Source organism: Ranitomeya imitator, chromosome 10, assembly GCF_032444005.1.
Source record: "Ranitomeya imitator isolate aRanImi1 chromosome 10, aRanImi1.pri, whole genome shotgun sequence".
Taxonomy (NCBI): domain Eukaryota; kingdom Metazoa; phylum Chordata; class Amphibia; order Anura; family Dendrobatidae; genus Ranitomeya; species Ranitomeya imitator.
Genome location: NC_091291.1, coordinates 121,450,683 through 121,470,505, shown reverse-complemented (window position 1 = coordinate 121,470,505; position 19,823 = coordinate 121,450,683).

Sequence of the window (19,823 nt, the reverse complement as noted above, 5' to 3'; positions counted from 1 at the left end):
GTGTCGATACCACGGCCCCGTGTGGGGAGTTTGGCCATTTAGTGAGGTGTAAACATGTCGTATGCTGGACAATCAGGTGCAGAAAATTACGAGATTGGAAAAGGCATTCAGAATAGTCCACAGGCAAGACCTTTTCATAGGAAAGCTAGGTGTCAGCCGGGCAAGGTGGGGCAAAAGATTTCGAAATCCAGTTGTGGTTCATTTTAATGAAGGTTAGATCATCTACATTTTGGGTAGCCAGACGAGTCCTTTTTTCTGTTAGTATTGAACCTGCAGCACTGAATACTCTTTCTGATAGGACACTAGCTGCCGGGCAAGCAAGCTCCTGCAATGCATATTCTGCCAATTCTGGCCAGGTGTCTAATTTTGATGCCCAGTAATCAAATGGGAATGACGGTTGAGGGAGAACATCGATAAGGGATGAAAAATAGTTTGTAACCATACTGGACAAATGTTGTCTCCTGTCACTTTGAATTGATGCTGCAGTACCTGTCCTGTCTGCGGTCATAGCAAAATCACTCCACAACCTGGTCAGAAAACCCCTCTGGCCAACGCCACTTCTGATTTCTGCCCCTCTAACTCCTCTGGTCTGCTGGCCCCTGCAGCTCGTGTGAGAACGATCACGGGCGCTGTGTGCAGGGAATGCCAGAAGCAAACGGTCAACAAGAGTTGATTGTTTGGTTGCTAATATTAGTTCCAAGTTCTCATGTGGCATTATATTTTGCAATTTGCCTTTATAGCGAGGATCAAGGAGGCAGGCCAACCAGTAATCGTCATCATTCATCATTTTAGTTATGCGTGTGTCCCTTTTGAGGATACGTAAGGCATAATCCGCCATGTGGGCCAAAGTTCCAGTTCTCAAATCTGCGGTTGTGCTTGGTTGAGGGGCAGTTTCAGGCAAATCCACGTCACTTGTGTCCCTCCAAAAACCAGAACCCGGCCTTGCCGCGCCACCAATTTCCAGTGGCCCCGGAAAAGCTTCCTCATTAAAAATATAATCATCCCCATCATCCTCCTCGTCCTCCTCCTCCTCTTTGCCCGCTACCTCGTCCTGTACACTGCCCTGGCCAGACAATGGCTGACTGTCATCAAGGCTTTCCTCTTCCTCAGCTGCAGACGCCTGATCCTTTATGTGCGTCAAACTTTGCATCAGCAGACGCATTAGGGGGATGCTCATGCTTATTATGGCGTTGTCTGCACTAACCAGCCGTGTGCATTCCTCAAAACACTGAAGGACTTGACACATGTCTTGAATCTTCGACCACTGCACACCTGACAACTCCATGTCTGCCATCCTACTGCCTGCCCGTGTATGTGTATCCTCCCACAAAAACATAACAGCCCGCCTCTGTTCACACAGTCTCTGAAGCATGTGCAGTGTTGAGTTCCACCTTGTTGCAACGTCTATGATTAGGCGATGCTGGGGAAGGTTCAAAGAACGCTGATAGGTCTGCATACGGCTGGAGTGTACGGGCGAACGGCGGATATGTGAGCAAAGTCCACGCACTTTGAGGAGCAGGTCGGATAACCCCGGATAACTTTTCAGGAAGCACTGCACCACCAGGTTTAAGGTGTGAGCCAGGCAAGGAATGTGTTTCAGTTGGGAAAGGGAGATGGCAGCCATGAAATTCCTTCCGTTATCACTCACTACCTTGCCTGCCTCAAGATCTACAGTGCCCAGCCACGACTGCGTTTCTTTCTGCAAGAACTCGGACAGAACTTCCGCGGTGTGTCTGTTGTCGCCCAAACACTTCATAGCCAATACAGCCTGCTGACGTTTGCCAGTAGCTGCCCCATAATGGGAGACCTGGTGTGCAACAGTGGCAGCTGCGGATGGAGTGGTTGTGCGACTGCGGTCTGTGGACGAGCTCTCGCTTCTGCAGGAGGACGAAGAGGAGGAGGAGGGGGTGCGAACGGCTACAGCCAATTGTTTCCTAGACCGTGGGCTAGGCAGAACTGTCCCAAACTTGCTGTCCCCTGTGGACCCTGCATCCACCACATTTACCCAGTGTGCCGTGATGGACACGTAACGTCCCTGGCCATGCCTACTGGTCCATGCATCTGTTGTCAGGTGCACCTTTGTGCTCACAGATTGCCTGAGTGCATGGACGATGCGCTCTTTAACATGCTGGTGGAGGGCTGGGATGGCTTTTCTGGAAAAAAAGTGTCGACTGGGTAGCTCGTAGCGTGGTACAGCGTAGTCCATCAGGGCTTTGAAAGCTTCGCTTTCAACTAACCGGTAGGGCATCATCTCTAACGAGATTAGTCTAGCTATGTGTGCGTTCAAACCCTGTGTACGCGGATGCGAGGCTAAGTACTTCCTTTTTCTAACCATAGTCTCATGTAGGGTGAGCTGGACTGGAGAGCTGGAGATCGTGGAACTAGCGGGGGTGCCGGTGGACATGGCAGACTGAGAGACGGTGGGAGATGGTATTGTTGCCACCGGTGCCCTAGATGCAGTGTTTCCTACTACGAAACTGGTGATTCCCTGACCCTGACTGCTTTGGCCTGGCAAAGAAACCTGCACAGATACTGCAGGTGGTGCGGAAAATGGTGGCCCTATACTGCCGGAAGGGATGTTGCGTTGCTGACTAGCTTCATTGGCCGAGGGTGCTACAACCTTAAGGGACGTTTGGTAGTTAGTCCAGGCTTGCAAATGCATGGTGGTTAAATGTCTATGCATGCAACTTGTATTGAGACTTTTCAGATTCTGTCCTCTGCTTAAGGTAGTTGAACATTTTTGACAGCTGACTTTGCGCTGATCAATTGGATGTTGTTTAAAAAAATGCCAGACTGCACTCTTTCTAGCATCGGATACCTTTTCAGGCATTGCAGACTGAGCTTTAACCGGATGGCCACGCTGTCCTCCAACAGGTTTTAGCTTTGCCACGCGTTTTGGGCAAGATACGGGCCCGGCAGATGGAACCTGTTGCGATGTTGATGCCTGCTGCGGCCCCTCCTCCTCCGCTTCAGAACTGCTGCCGCCTGCACCCTGTTCCCCCAATGGCTGCCAATCGGGGTCAAGAACTGGGTCATCTATTACCTCTTCTTGTAGCTCGTGTGCAACTTCGTCTGTGTCACCGTGTCGGTCGGTGGTATAGCGTTCGTGATGGGGCAACATAGTCTCATCAGGGTCTGATTCTTGATCAGCACCCTGCGAGGGCAATGTTGTGGTCTGAGTCAAAGGACCAGCATAGTAGTCTGGCTGTGGCTGTGCATCAGTGCACTCCATGTCAGATTCAACTTGTAATGGGCATGGACTGTTAACTGCTTCACTTTCTAAGCCAGGGACGGTATGTGTAAAGAGCTCCATGGAGTAACCCGTTGTGTCGCCTGCTGCATTCTTCTCTGTTGTTGTTTTTGCTGAAGAGGACAAGGAAGCGACTTGTCCCTGACCGTGAACATCCACTAACGACGCGCTGCTTTGACATTTACCAGTTTCACGAGAGGAGGCAAAAGAGCTAGAGGCTGAGTCAGCAAGATAAGCCAAAACTTGCTCTTGCTGCTCCGGCTTTAAAAGCGGTTTTCCTACTCCCAGAAAAGGGAGCGTTCGAGGCCTTGTGTAGCCAGACGACGAACCTGGCTCCACAGCTCCAGACTTAGGTGCAATATTTTTTTTCCCACGACCAGCTGATGCTCCACCACTACCACTACCCTCATTACCAGCTGACAATGAACGCCCCCGGCCACGACCTCTTCCACCATACTTCCTCATTGTTTTAAAAACGTAAACAAACTAACGGTATTTGTTGCTGTCACACAAATTACACGGTGAGCTATAACTTCAGTATGATTTAGCTACCCCTTTACAGGTGAGTGAGACCACAACGAAAATCAGGCACAATGTTACACACTCTGTTGTTGGTGGCAACAAATGAGAGAGATGCCACACACGCAGGACTGTCACTGAAGCACAAATGTAAATATTAATCTCCCACTGATTTGATTTTTTTTTTTTTTTTCAGGGAGACTTTAGGAAAAAAAAAAAATAGAATAAAATGATTTTTTCAGGAAGAATTTAGAAACCAAAGAAAATAAAATGATTTTTTCAGGGAGAATTTAGAAAACAAATAAAACAAAAAAAGGCTTTCTATGGCCCACTGAGTGAGAGATGACGCACACAGGAGTCAGGAGTGGCACACAAGCCCAGAGGCCAATATTTATCTCCCACTGATTGATGTAGTGATTTTTTCAGGTAGATTTTGGAACCCAAATCAAGCTAAAAAAAATAATAGGCTTTCTATGGCCCACAATTGGAGAGAGAGGGAGAGAGATGGCACACCCAGGAGTCAAGACTGGTACACAAGCAGAAAGGGCAATATTAATCTCCCACTGATTTGTTTTTGTTTTTTTTTTTTTCAGGGAGACTTTAGGAAAAAAAAAATAGAATAAAATGATTTTTTCAGGAAGAATTTAGAAACCAAATAAAATAAAATGATTTTTTCAGGGAGAATTTAGAAAACAAATAAAACAAAAAAAGGCTTTCTATGGCCCACTGAGTGAGAGATGACGCACACAGGAGTCAGGAGTGGCACACAAGCCCAGAGGCCAATATTTATCTCCCGCTGATTGATGTAGTGATTTTTTCAGGTAGATTTTGGAACCCAAATCAAGCTAAAAAAATAATAGGCTTTCTATGGCCCACAATTGGAGAGAGAGAGAGAGATGGCACACCCAGGAGTCAAGACTGGCACACAAGCAGAAAGGGCAATATTAATCTCCCACTGATTTGTTTTTTGTTTTGTTTTTTCAGGGAGACTTTAGGAAAAAAAAATAGAATAAAATGATTTTTTCAGGAAGAATTTAGAAACCAAATAAAATAAAATGATTTTTTCAGGGAGAATTTAGAAAACAAATAAAACAAAAAAAGGCTTTCTATGGCCCACTGAGTGAGAGATGACGCACACAGGAGTCAGGAGTGGCACACAAGCCCAGAGGCCAATATTTATCTCCCGCTGATTGATGTAGTGATTTTTTCAGGTAGATTTTGGAACCCAAATCAAGCTAAAAAAATAATAGGCTTTCTATGGCCCACAATTGGAGAGAGAGAGAGAGATGGCACACCCAGGAGTCAAGACTGGCACACAAGCAGAAAGGGCAATATTAATCTCCCACTGATTTGTTTTTTGTTTTGTTTTTTCAGGGAGACTTTAGGAAAAAAAAATAGAATAAAATGATTTTTTCAGGAAGAATTTAGAAACCAAATAAAATAAAATGATTTTTTCAGGGAGAATTTAGAAAACAAATAAAACAAAAAAAGGCTTTCTATGGCCCACTGAGTGAGAGATGACGCACACAGGAGTCAGGAGTGGCACACAAGCCCAGAGGCCAATATTTATCTCCCACTGATTGATGTAGTGATTTTTTCAGGTAGATTTTGGAACCCAAATCAAGCTAAAAAAATAATAGGCTTTCTATGGCCCACAATTGGAGAGAGAGAGAGAGATGGCACACCCAGGAGTCAAGACTGGCACACAAGCAGAAAGGGCAATATTAATCTCCCACTGATTTGTTTTTTTTTTTTTTTTTCAGGGAGACTTTAGGAAAAAAAAAAATAGAATAAAATGATTTTTTCAGGAAGAATTTAGAAACCAAATAAAATAAAATGATTTTTTCAGGGAGAATTTAGAAAACAAATAAAACAAAAAATGCTTTCTATGGCCCACTGAGTGAGAGATGACGCACACAGGAGTCAGGAGTGGCACACAAGCCCAGAGGCCAATATTTATCTCCCACTTTTTTTTTTTTGTTCCAGGGAAAATTTATAAACCCAATAAAAAAAATAATAAATAGGCTTTCTATGGCCCACTATCTGAGAGACAGAGAGAGATGGCACGCTTAGGACTGGCACACAAGCCCAAAGGCCAATATTAATCTCCCTTTTTTTTTTAAGGGAGAATTTATAAAACCAAAAAAAAATAAATAAATAGGCTTTCTATGGCCCACTATTTGTGAGAGAGATGGCACGCTCAGGACTGGCACACAAGCCCAGAGGCCAATATTAATCTCCCACTTTTTTTTTTTTTCCAGGGAAAATTTATAAACCCAATAAAAAAATAAATAAATAAATAGGCTTTCTATGGCCCACTATCTGAGAGAGAGAGATGGCACGCTTAGGACTGGCACACAAGCCCAAAGGCCAATATTAATCTCCCACTGATTGATTTATTGATTTTTTCAGGTAGAATTTAGAACCCAAATAAAGCAAAAAAAAAAAAAAATGGCCTTTCTATGGCCCACTGAGTGAGTGATGATGCACACAGGAGTCAGGAGTGGCACACAAGCCCTGAGGCCAATATTTTTCTCCCACTGATTGATGTAGTGATTTTTTCAGGTAGATTTTAGAACCAAAATCAAGCAAAAAAATAAATAGGCTTTCTATGGCCCACTGAGTGAGTGATGATGCACACAGGAGTCAAGAGTGGCACACAAGCCCTGAGGCCAATATTTTTCTCCCACTGATTGATGTAGTGATTTTTTCAGGTAGATTTTATAACCCAAATCAAGCACAAAAAAAAATAGGCTTTCTATGGCCCACTGAGTGAGAGATGACACAGACAGGGATGGCACTCTAGCAGAAATGTCAATCTTAATCTCCCACAAAAAAAAAAAAGAAAACAGGGAGTGTCCTTCAATTACTATCTCCCTGCAGTAATCTCAGCCAGGTATGGCAGGCAGCAATAAGGAGTGGACTGATGCACAAATTAAATAAAAAGTGTGTACAAACCAAAAAGATAGCTGTGCAGAAAGGAAGGAACAAGAGGATTTGTGCTTTGAAAAAAGCAGTTGGTTTGCACAGCGGCGTACACACAGCAATGCAGCTATCAGGGAGCCTTCTAGGGCAGCCCAATGAGCTACAGCGCTGAGGGGGAAAAAAAAAAAATGTAGCTTCCACTGTCCCTGCACACCGAAGGTGGTGTTGGGCAGTGGAAATCGCTACAGCACAAGCGGTTTGGTGGTTAATGGACCCTGCCTAACGCTATCCCTGCTTCTGACAAAGCGGCAGCAACCTCTCCCTAAGCTCAGATCAGCAGCAGTAACATGGCGGTCGGCGGGAACTCCCCTTTATAGCCCCTGTGACGCCGCAGACAGCAAGCCAATCACTGCAATGCCCTTCTCTAAGATGGTGGGGACCAGGACCTATGTCATCACGCTGCCCACACTCTGCGTTTACCTTCATTGGCTGAGAAATGGCGCTTTTCGCGTCATTGAAACGCGACTTTGGCGCGAAAGTCGCGTACCGCATGGCCGACCCCGCACAGGGGTCGGATCGGGTTTCATGAAACCCGACTTTGCCAAAAGTCGGCGACTTTTGAAAATGAACGACCCGTTTCGCTCAACCCTAGCGGGGTGTTGTGCTCTTGAGTTTGTTCCTTACTCACTATTTCTTCAGCAGTAGGGTTGAGCGAAACGGGTCGTTCATTTTCAAAAGTCGCCGACTTTTGGCAAAGTCGGGTTTCATGAAACCCGATCCGACCCCTGTGCGGGGTCGGCCATGCGGTACGCGACTTTCGCGCCAAAGTCGCGTTTCAATGACGCGAAAAGCGCCATTTCTCAGCCAATGAAGGTAAACGCAGAGTGTGGGCAGCGTGATGACATAGGTCCTGGTCCCCACCATCTTAGAGAAGGGCATTGCAGTGATTGGCTTGCTGTCTGCGGCGTCACAGGGGCTATAAAGGGGAGTTCCCGCCGACCGCCATGTTACTGCTGCTGATCTGAGCTTAGGGAGAGGTTGCTGCCGCTTCGTCAGAAGCAGGGATAGCGTTAGGCAGGGTCCATTAACCACCAAACCGCTTGTGCTGTAGCGATTTCCACTGCCCAACACCACCTTCGGTGTGCAGGGACAGTGGAAGCTACATTTTTTTTTTTTCCCCCCTCAGCGCTGTAGCTCATTGGGCTGCCCTAGAAGGCTCCCTGATAGCTGCATTGCTGTGTGTACGCCGCTGTGCAAACCAACTGCTTTTTTCAAAGCACAAATCCTCTTGTTCCTTCCTTTCTGCACAGCTATCTTTTTGGTTTGTACACACTTTTTATTTAATTTGTGCATCAGTCCACTCCTTATTGCTGCCTGCCATACCTGGCTGAGATTACTGCAGGGAGATAGTAATTGAAGGACACTCCCTGTTTTGTTTTTTTTTTTTGTGGGAGATTAAGATTGACATTTCTGCTAGAGTGCCATCCCTGTCTGTGTCATCTCTCAGTCAGTGGGCCATAGAAAGCCTTTTTTTTTTTTTGCTTGATTTGGGTTATAAAATCTACCTGAAAAAATCACTACATCAATCAGTGGGAGAAAAATATTGGCCTCAGGGCTTGTGTGCCACTCTTGACTCCTGTGTGCATCATCACTCACTCAGTGGGCCATAGAAAGCCTATTTATTTTTTTGCTTGATTTTGGTTCTAAAATCTACCTGAAAAAATCACTACATCAATCAGTGGGAGAAAAATATTGGCCTCAGGGCTTGTGTGCCACTCCTGACTCCTGTGTGCATCATCACTCACTCAGTGGGCCATAGAAAGGCCATTTTTTTTTTTTTGCTTTATTTGGGTTCTAAATTCTACCTGAAAAAATCAATAAATCAATCAGTGGGAGATTAATATTGGCCTTTGGGCTTGTGTGCCAGTCCTAAGCGTGCCATCTCTCTCTCTCAGATAGTGGGCCATAGAAAGCCTATTTATTTATTTATTTTTTTATTGGGTTTATAAATTTTCCCTGGAAAAAAAAAAAAGTGGGAGATTAATATTGGCCTCTGGGCTTGTGTGCCAGTCCTGAGCGTGCCATCTCTCTCACAAATAGTGGGCCATAGAAAGCCTATTTATTTATTTTTTTTTGGTTTTATAAATTCTCCCTTAAAAAAAAAGGGAGATTAATATTGGCCTTTGGGCTTGTGTGCCAGTCCTAAGCGTGCCATCTCTCTCTGTCTCTCAGATAGTGGGCCATAGAAAGCCTATTTATTATTTTTTTTATTGGGTTTATAAATTTTCCCTGGAACAAAAAAAAAAAAGTGGGAGATAAATATTGGCCTCTGGGCTTGTGTGCCACTCCTGACTCCTGTGTGCGTCATCTCTCACTCAGTGGGCCATAGAAAGCCTTTTTTTGTTTTATTTGTTTTCTAAATTCTCCCTGAAAAAATCATTTTATTTTATTTGGTTTCTAAATTCTTCCTGAAAAAATCATTTTATTCTATTTTTTTTTTCCTAAAGTCTCCCTGAAAAAAAAACAAAAAAAACAAATCAGTGTGAGATTAATATTGCCCTTTCTGCTTGTGTGCCAGTCTTGACTCCTGGGTGTGCCATCTCTCTCTCTCTCTCCAATTGTGGGCCATAGAAAGCCTATTATTTTTTTAGCTTGATTTGGGTTATAAAATCTACCTGAAAAAATCACTACATCAATCAGTGGGAGAAAAATATTGGCCTCAGGGCTTGTGTGCCACTCTTGACTCCTGTGTGCATCATCACTCACTCAGTGGGCCATAGAAAGCCTATTTATTTTTTTGCTTGATTTTGGTTCTAAAATCTACCTGAAAAAATCACTACATCAATCAGTGGGAGAAAAATATTGGCCTCAGGGCTTGTGTGCCACTCCTGACTCCTGTGTGCATCATCACTCACTCAGTGGGCCATAGAAAGGCCATTTTTTTTTTTTGCTTTATTTGGGTTCTAAATTCTACCTGAAAAAATCAATAAATCAATCAGTGGGAGATTAATATTGGCCTTTGGGCTTGTGTGCCAGTCCTAAGCGTGCCATCTCTCTCTCTCAGATAGTGGGCCATAGAAAGCCTATTTATTTATTTATTTTTTTATTGGGTTTATAAATTTTCCCTGGAAAAAAAAAAAAGTGGGAGATTAATATTGGCCTCTGGGCTTGTGTGCCAGTCCTGAGCGTGCCATCTCTCTCACAAATAGTGGGCCATAGAAAGCCTATTTATTTATTTTTTTTTGGTTTTATAAATTCTCCCTTAAAAAAAAAGGGAGATTAATATTGGCCTTTGGGCTTGTGTGCCAGTCCTAAGCGTGCCATCTCTCTCTGTCTCTCAGATAGTGGGCCATAGAAAGCCTATTTATTATTTTTTTTATTGGGTTTATAAATTTTCCCTGGAACAAAAAAAAAAAAGTGGGAGATAAATATTGGCCTCTGGGCTTGTGTGCCACTCCTGACTCCTGTGTGCGTCATCTCTCACTCAGTGGGCCATAGAAAGCCTTTTTTTGTTTTATTTGTTTTCTAAATTCTCCCTGAAAAAATCATTTTATTTTATTTGGTTTCTAAATTCTTCCTGAAAAAATCATTTTATTCTATTTTTTTTTTCCTAAAGTCTCCCTGAAAAAAAAACAAAAAAAACAAATCAGTGTGAGATTAATATTGCCCTTTCTGCTTGTGTGCCAGTCTTGACTCCTGGGTGTGCCATCTCTCTCTCTCTCTCCAATTGTGGGCCATAGAAAGCCTATTATTTTTTTAGCTTGATTTGGGTTCCAAAATCTACCTGAAAAAATCACTACATCAATCAGTGGGAGATAAATATTGGCCTCTGGGCTTGTGTGCCACTCCTGACTCCTGTGTGCGTCATCTCTCACTCAGTGGGCCATAGAAAGCCTTTTTTTGTTTTATTTGTTTTCTAAATTCTCCCTGAAAAAATCATTTTATTTTATTTGGTTTCTAAATTCTTCCTGAAAAAATCATTTTATTCTATTTTTTTTTTCCTAAAGTCTCCCTGAAAAAAAAAAAAAAAAAACAAATCAGTGGGAGATTAATATTGCCCTTTCTGCTTGTGTGCCAGTCTTGACTCCTGGGTGTGCCATCTCTCTCTCTCTCTCCAATTGTGGGCCATAGAAAGCCTATTATTTTTTTTAGCTTGATTTGGGTTCCAAAATCTACCTGAAAAAATCACTACATCAATCAGTGGGAGATAAATATTGGCCTCTGGGCTTGTGTGCCACTCCTGACTCCTGTGTGCGTCATCTCTCACTCAGTGGGCCATAGAAAGCCTTTTTTTGTTTTATTTGTTTTCTAAATTCTCCCTGAAAAAATCATTTTATTTTCTTTGGTTTCTAAATTCTTCCTGAAAAAATCATTTTATTCTATTTTTTTTTTTCCTAAAGTCTCCCTGAAAAAAAAAAAAAAATCAAATCAGTGGGAGATTAATATTTACATTTGTGCTTCAGTGACAGTCCTGCGTGTGTGGCATCTCTCTCATTTGTTGCCACCAACAACAGAGTGTGTAACATTGTGCCTGATTTTCGTTGTGGTCTCACTCACCTGTAAAGGGGTAGCTAAATCATACTGAAGTTATAGCTCACCGTGTAATTTGTGTGACAGCAACAAATACCGTTAGTTTGTTTACGTTTTTAAAACAATGAGGAAGTATGGTGGAAGAGGTCGTGGCCGGGGGCGTTCATTGTCAGCTGGTAATGAGGGTAGTGGTAGTGGTGGAGCATCAGCTGGTCGTGGGAAAAAAAATATTGCACCTAAGTCTGGAGCTGTGGAGCCAGGTTCGTCGTCTGGCTACACAAGGCCTCGAACGCTCCCTTTTCTGGGAGTAGGAAAACCGCTTTTAAAGCCGGAGCAGCAAGAGCAAGTTTTGGCTTATCTTGCTGACTCAGCCTCTAGCTCCTTTGCCTCCTCTCGTGAAACTGGTAAATGTCAAAGCAGCGCGTCGTTAGTGGATGTTCACGGTCAGGGACAAGTCGCTTCCTTGTCCTCTTCAGCAAAAACAACAACAGAGAAGAATGCAGCAGGCGACACAACGGGTTACTCCATGGAGCTCTTTACACATACCGTCCCTGGCTTAGAAAGTGAAGCAGTTAACAGTCCATGCCCATTACAAGTTGAATCTGACATGGAGTGCACTGATGCACAGCCACAGCCAGACTACTATGCTGGTCCTTTGACTCAGACCACAACATTGCCCTCGCAGGGTGCTGATCAAGAATCAGACCCTGATGAGACTATGTTGCCCCATCACGAACGCTATACCACCGACCGACACGGTGACACAGACGAAGTTGCACACGAGCTACAAGAAGAGGTAATAGATGACCCAGTTCTTGACCCCGATTGGCAGCCATTGGGGGAACAGGGTGCAGGCGGCAGCAGTTCTGAAGCGGAGGAGGAGGGGCCGCAGCAGGCATCAACATCGCAACAGGTTCCATCTGCCGGGCCCGTATCTTGCCCAAAACGCGTGGCAAAGCTAAAACCTGTTGGAGGACAGCGTGGCCATCCGGTTAAAGCTCAGTCTGCAATGCCTGAAAAGGTATCCGATGCTAGAAAGAGTGCAGTCTGGCATTTTTTTAAACAACATCCAATTGATCAGCGCAAAGTCATCTGTCAAAAATGTTCAACTACCTTAAGCAGAGGACAGAATCTGAAAAGTCTCAATACAAGTTGCATGCATAGACATTTAACCACCATGCATTTGCAAGCCTGGACTAACTACCAAACGTCCCTTAAGGTTGTAGCACCCTCGGCCAATGAAGCTAGTCAGCAACGCAACATCCCTTCCGGCAGTGTAGGGCCACCATTTTCCGCACCACCTGCAGTATCTGTGCAGGTTTCTTTGCCAGGCCAAAGCCGTCAGGGTCAGGGAATCACCAGTTTCGTAGTAGGAAACACTGCATCTAGGGCACCGGTGGCAACAATACCATCTCCCACCGTCTCTCAGTCTGCCATGTCCACCGGCACCCCCGCTAGTTCCACGATATCCAGCTCTCCAGTCCAGCTCACCCTACATGAGACTATGGTTAGAAAAAGGAAGTACTTAGCCTCGCATCCGCGTACACAGGGTTTGAACGCACACATAGCTAGACTAATCTCGTTAGAGATGATGCCCTACCGGTTAGTTGAAAGCGAAGCTTTCAAAGCCCTGATGGACTACGCTGTACCACGCTACGAGCTACCCAGTCGACACTTTTTTTCCAGAAAAGCCATCCCAGCCCTCCACCAGCATGTTAAAGAGCGCATCGTCCATGCACTCAGGCAATCTGTGAGCACAAAGGTGCACCTGACAACAGATGCATGGACCAGTAGGCATGGCCAGGGACGTTACGTGTCCATCACGGCACACTGGGTAAATGTGGTGGATGCAGGGTCCACAGGGGACAGCAAGTTTGGGACAGTTCTGCCTAGCCCACGGTCTAGGAAACAATTGGCTGTAGCCGTTCGCACCCCCTCCTCCTCCTCTTCGTCCTCCTGCAGAAGCGAGAGCTCGTCCACAGACCGCAGTCGCACAACCACTCCATCCGCAGCTGCCACTGTTGCACACCAGGTCTCCCATTATGGGGCAGCTACTGGCAAACGTCAGCAGGCTGTATTGGCTATGAAGTGTTTGGGCGACAACAGACACACCGCGGAAGTTCTGTCCGAGTTCTTGCAGAAAGAAACGCAGTCGTGGCTGGGCACTGTAGAACTTGAGGCAGGCAAGGTAGTGAGTGATAACGGAAGGAATTTCATGGCTGCCATCTCCCTTTCCCAACTGAAACACATTCCTTGCCTGGCTCACACCTTAAACCTGGTGGTGCAGTGCTTCCTGAAAAGCTATCCGGGGTTATCCGACCTGCTCCTCAAAGTGCGTGGACTTTGCTCACATATCCGCCGTTCGCCCGTACACTCCAGCCGTATGCAGACCTATCAGCGTTCTTTGAACCTTCCCCAGCATCGCCTAATCATAGACGTTGCAACAAGGTGGAACTCAACACTGCACATGCTTCAGAGACTGTGTGAACAGAGGCGGGCTGTTATGTTTTTGTGGGAGGATACACATACACGGGCAGGCAGTAGGATGGCAGACATGGAGTTGTCAGGTGTGCAGTGGTCGAAGATTCAAGACATGTGTCAAGTCCTTCAGTGTTTTGAGGAATGCACACGGCTGGTTAGTGCAGACAATGCCATAATAAGCATGAGCATCCCCCTAATGCGTCTGCTGATGCAAAGTTTGACGCACATAAAGGATCAGGCGTCTGCAGCTGAGGAAGAGGAAAGCCTTGATGACAGTCAGCCATTGTCTGGCCAGGGCAGTGTACAGGACGAGGTAGCGGGCAAAGAGGAGGAGGAGGACGAGGAGGATGATGGGGATGATTATATTTTTAATGAGGAAGCTTTTCCGGGGCCACTGGAAATTGGTGGCGCGGCAAGGCCGGGTTCTGGTTTTTGGAGGGACACAAGTGACGTGGATTTGCCTGAAACTGCCCCTCAACCAAGCACAACCGCAGATTTGAGAACTGGAACTTTGGCCCACATGGCGGATTATGCCTTACGTATCCTCAAAAGGGACACACGCATAACTAAAATGATGAATGATGACGATTACTGGTTGGCCTGCCTCCTTGATCCTCGCTATAAAGGCAAATTGCAAAATATAATGCCACATGAGAACTTGGAACTAATATTAGCAACCAAACAATCAACTCTTGTTGACCGTTTGCTTCTGGCATTCCCTGCACACAGCGCCCGTGATCGTTCTCACACGAGCTGCAGGGGCCAGCAGACCAGAGGAGTTAGAGGGGCAGAAATCAGAAGTGGCGTTAGCCAGAGGGGTTTTCTGACCAGGTTGTGGAGTGATTTTGCTATGACCGCAGACAGGACAGGTACTGCAGCATCAATTCAAAGTGACAGGAGACAACATTTGTCCAGTATGGTTACAAACTATTTTTCATCCCTTATCGATGTTCTCCCTCAACCGTCATTCCCATTTGATTACTGGGCATCAAAATTAGACACCTGGCCAGAATTGGCAGAATATGCATTGCAGGAGCTTGCTTGCCCGGCAGCTAGTGTCCTATCAGAAAGAGTATTCAGTGCTGCAGGTTCAATACTAACAGAAAAAAGGACTCGTCTGGCTACCCAAAATGTAGATGATCTAACCTTCATTAAAATGAACCACAACTGGATTTCGAAATCTTTTGCCCCACCTTGCCCGGCTGACACCTAGCTTTCCTATGAAAAGGTCTTGCCTGTGGACTATTCTGAATGCCTTTTCCAATCTCGTAATTTTCTGCACCTGATTGTCCAGCATATGACATGTTTACACCTCACTAAATGGCCAAACTCCCCACACGGGGCCGTGGTATCGACACTTGGCGACAGCACCCGTGAGAGTGCAGTTTGTCTGAAGAGGTGGGTGAGCCCGCTTTTGGTCGACGGCACTGCCACTGGGTCCCTCCTAGTACAATAAAGTGTCTCTGGCGGTGGTGGTGCGCACCCAACGTCAGACACACCGTTGTAATATGAGGGGCCCTGGGCCTGTACCGCCAGCCACAAGACAGTTTCCCCCCACCCCAGCTCAAACAGTGCTCTACCACTTGCAAAATTATCTCACAGCTCCACCAATGTTTAGTCTATGCGCTGACATCCTTCAATGCCTGCCACTGACAATACCATTGTATTGACATTTTTGTTATGTTAGGCCTTCGATGCCTGTCTGTGGTCACTCCTTCCACTAGGCCTCCACTGACCACACCACTGCTGCCCGTGTACCCCTGTAACCAATTTAAAATTGCCTACAGCCATGTGTTATTATTTTAGGCCTTCGATGCCTGTCTGCGGTGACTCCTTCCACTAGGCCTCCACTGACCACACCACTGCTGCCCGTGTACCCCTGGAACCAATTTAAAATTGCCTACAGCCATGTGTTATTATTTTAGGCCTTCGATGCCTGTCTGCGGTCACTCCTTCCACTAGGCCTCCACTGACCACACCACTGCTGCCCATGTACCCCTGGAACCAATTTAAAATTGCCTACAGCCATGTGTTATTATTTTAGGCCTTCGATGCCTGTCTGCGGTGACTCCTTCCACTAGGCCTCCACTGACCACACCACTGCTGCCCGTGTACCCCTGGAACCAATTTAAAATTGCCTACAGCCATGTGTTATTATTTTAGGCCTTCGATGCCTGTCTGCGGTCACTCCTTCCACTAGGCCTCCACTGACCACACCACTGCTGCCCGTGTACCCCTGGAACCAATTTAAAATTGCCTACAGCCATGTGTTATTATTTTAGGCCTTCGATGCCTGTCTGCGGTCACTCCTTCCACTAGGCCTCCACTGACCACACCACTGCTGCCCGTGTACCCCTGTAACCAATTTAAAATTGCCTACAGCCATGTGTTATTATTTTAGGCCTTCGATGCCTGTCTGTGGTCACTCCTTCCACTAGGCCTCCACTGACCACACCACTGCTGCCCATGTACCCCTGGAACCAATTTAAAATTGCCTACAGCCATGTGTTATTATTTTAGGCCTTCGATGCCTGTCTACGGTCACTCCTTCCACTAGGCCTCCACTGACCACACCACTGCTGCCCGTGTACCCCTGTAACCAATTTAAAATTGCCTACAGCCATGTGTTATTATTTTAGGCCTTCGATGCCTGTCTGCGGTCACTCCTTCCACTAGGCCTCCACTGACCACACCACTGCTGCCCGTGTACCCCTGGAACCAACATCAGAAAATATAAAAATAAGTATTTTGCTTATAAAAAAGAAAATACTGGAGAGATATCAAATGCAGACATTTTAACATTAAAAACAAACACATACAACAAAAATCTGGTACAGTACTAAAAATGGCCACCAGCTACAATAACTTTCTCCTGCAAGTAGTTAACTGAAAGGTTTTTTCAATTTTAAACACAGATATGGCATCCACCGAGTGTTGTCCTGTCGCGTCTTCTTTATATTATTGCCAAGAAGATGCAAAACAATGAAAATAATAAAATCATTATTTACCAAAAAAATAGAGTAAGTCAAAACCACATTGCAAATAAACATTCATTACAAATAAAGAAGCAGGGCGCGTCCGAGGGTGAGTATATACCTAATAAGAATATAATCACCCTCGGACGCGCCCTGCTTCTTTCCGACAGCCTTCCTTCCTAAGAATCAGCCCTTCCGTGGTGTAGAGAGAGGGTTTGTTACACTCCAAGGTGTTCCCCAGGTTGCCTTTCCTGAGCTTCGATCTTCCGGCTCTCGTTTAGTAGTTGTTGGAAACTACGCTGCATTGGGCCTACAAATTGGGTATGGGGTGTAGAGAGATGGTGTGTTCCACTCCAAGGTGTTCCCCAGGTTGCCTTTCCTGAGCTTCGATCTTCCGGCTCTCGTTTAGTAGTTGTTGGAAACTACGCTGCATTAGGCCTACAAATTGGGTATGGGGTGTAGAGAGATGGTGTGTTCCACTGTAGAGAGATGGTGTGTTCCACTCCAAGGTGTTCCCCAGGTTTCCTCTCCATTGCTTCTATCTTCCGGCTCTCGTTTAGTAGTTGTTGGAATCTACGCTGCATTAGGCCTACAAATTGGGTATGGGGTGTAGAGAGATGGTGTGTTACACTCCAAGGTGTTCCCCAGGTTTCCTCTCCATTGCTTCGATCTTCCGGCTCTCGTTTAGTAGTTGTTGGAAACTACGCTGCATTAGGCCTACAAATTGGGTATGGGGTGTAGAGAGATGGTGTGTTACACTCCAAGGTGTTCCCCAGGTTTCCTCTCCATTGCTTCGATCTTCCGGCTCTCGTTTAGTAGTTGTTGGAAACTACGCTGCATTGGGCCTACAAATTGGGTATGGGGTGTAGAGAGATGGTGTGTTCCACTCCAAGGTGTTCTCCAGGTTGCCTTTCCTGAGCTTCGATCTTCCGGCTCTCGTTTAGTAGTTGTTGGAAACTACGCTGCATTAGGCCTACAAATTGGGTATGGGGTGTAGAGAGATGGTGTGTTACACTCCAAGGTGTTCCCCAGGTTTCCTCTCCATTGCTTCGATCTTCCGGCTCTCGTTTAGTAGTTGTTGGAAACTACGCTGCATTAGGCCTACAAATTGGGTATGGGGTGTAGAGAGATGGTGTGTTCCACTGTAGAGAGATGGTGTGTTCCACTCCAAGGTGTTCCCCAGGTTTCCTCGCCAATGCTTCGATCATCATGCTCTCGTTTAGTAGTTGTTGGAAACTACGCTGCATTAGGCCTACAAATTGGGTATGGGGTGTAGAGAGATGGTGTGTTCCACTCCAAGGTGTTCTCCAGGTTGCCTTTCCTGAACTTCTATCTTCAGGCTCTCATTAAATTGTGGTTAAACGGAACAACTGCATTTGGCGTACTAGTTGGTTTGGGGCCTACTATCGGTGTCTGCCGCTCCTTGCTGTTCTCCTGGTTTCCTGTCCTGAAATTCCGTTTTCAGGCGCTCGTTAAGTAGTTGTTAATGTTAGACTGCATTTGGCCTACTAGTTGGGTTGGGGCCTACTATCGGTGTCTGCCACTCCTTGCTGTTCTCCTCCACTGAACAAAGCTGTGCCGCCTGTTTACTACTGTTGCCAATTTTGAACTGCATTTCGACTACTTACTGATTTGGGCCTACTCTCTGTCAGCCTCTCATTCCAGTTGTCCTCCACTGCAATGCCCCCTGATTAGTCCTGTGTTACCAATTTTGAACTGAATTTAGCCCACTTTATTCTTTGGGCCTATATCTGTGTTTCCTCCTCATCCTGCCCATTGCCCAGCCAGTGATAGATGAGTCTGCTGGTACATTGACCCATAACGCAACATTTCCCGTGCACGCTACACTGCAAGATTGTGACCCTGCTGAAAGTCAGGTCCCCCTTCCCGCATACCATACCACCTTACACGGGGACAAACAGGAAGGTGCAGATGAAAGTGCAGGTTCCTTCATCAGGTGGGGGGAGGAATACTAGTTGGCGACGTCACTGGCACAGGGCCTCTCATGGTACGCAAAAGTGTTGCTGCCGGTGGGAGGCGCCCCCGCCGTGCAAACACACCGCTGTACTTTGAGGGGCCCTGTGCCAGTGCCAATGCCAACGAGTGGGCCCCCCCTGCTTGCTCAGGTTCACAGCACTTGCAAAGTTGAAATACTTACCTCTCCCTGCTCCACTGCCGTGACGTGGTCCAGATTTCCTGGGCCCACTAATTACTTGAACCAGCCCTACCCACCACAACTTTAGCCAAATGACCCCCAATTTCAAATGCCTTCCAATTATTATAAGGTAAATTACGCTTGACAAGCTTCATTAAGAAGAATGGATGGTTTTGACATTAAAATGGGCACTTTAGGTGTTTTCCTGGCCCCCACTCACTGCCGACTATGCTGCCCCATTGACTTGCATTGGGTTTCGTGTTTCGGTCGATCCCGACTTTACGTCATAATCGGGCGATTTCACTCGACCCGACTTTTGAGATAGTCGGGTTTCGCGAAACCCGGCTCGACTCTAAAAAGGTCAAGGTCGCTCAACTCTATTCAGCAGTTCTTCCTACCTGCTCATCCATGGGATCAGATCCGGCTGTAGCTTCAGACAAGAAAGTAGATCTTGGGTACGGGTTAACAGGTTCAACTTTACTGTGCAATTCGATTAAACACGGCTGCATCATACAGAATAAGACATGGTCCCATTTTAGTGATGTTTCCTTTCTTTACTGACCTGTCTGTTTTTGTCTACTTTCTGCCTGACTCATCCCTAGCCCAACTGTTTTAGCCGTCCTTAGGGACTCTCCTTCTGGCATAACAGCTTACCTGAGGAGGACCACCATCCTTTCCTTTCTCTGTGACCCGGCCGACATCTTCCTCACAGGTGGAAAGGGGCAAGGCTCTTAATACCTCTTCCAGGTAACTAGACGGAACTTTGGACTTGTCCTTATGCTGTGGAGAAACCTGAACTAACAGCACCTGTTCAGCTATGCCTCTCTTTGCACCTGTTAAAACTGACCTGTCTGGCTTTGCTTCTTCTCCCTGACACCTAATTTGATTGTCTTCTCCTATCCACCTCCAGAACTCTTATTGATCCGGAAACCTTTTCTTATACAAACTCACTCATCTAACCCCTCCCAGACTATGGGCTAATCCCAAC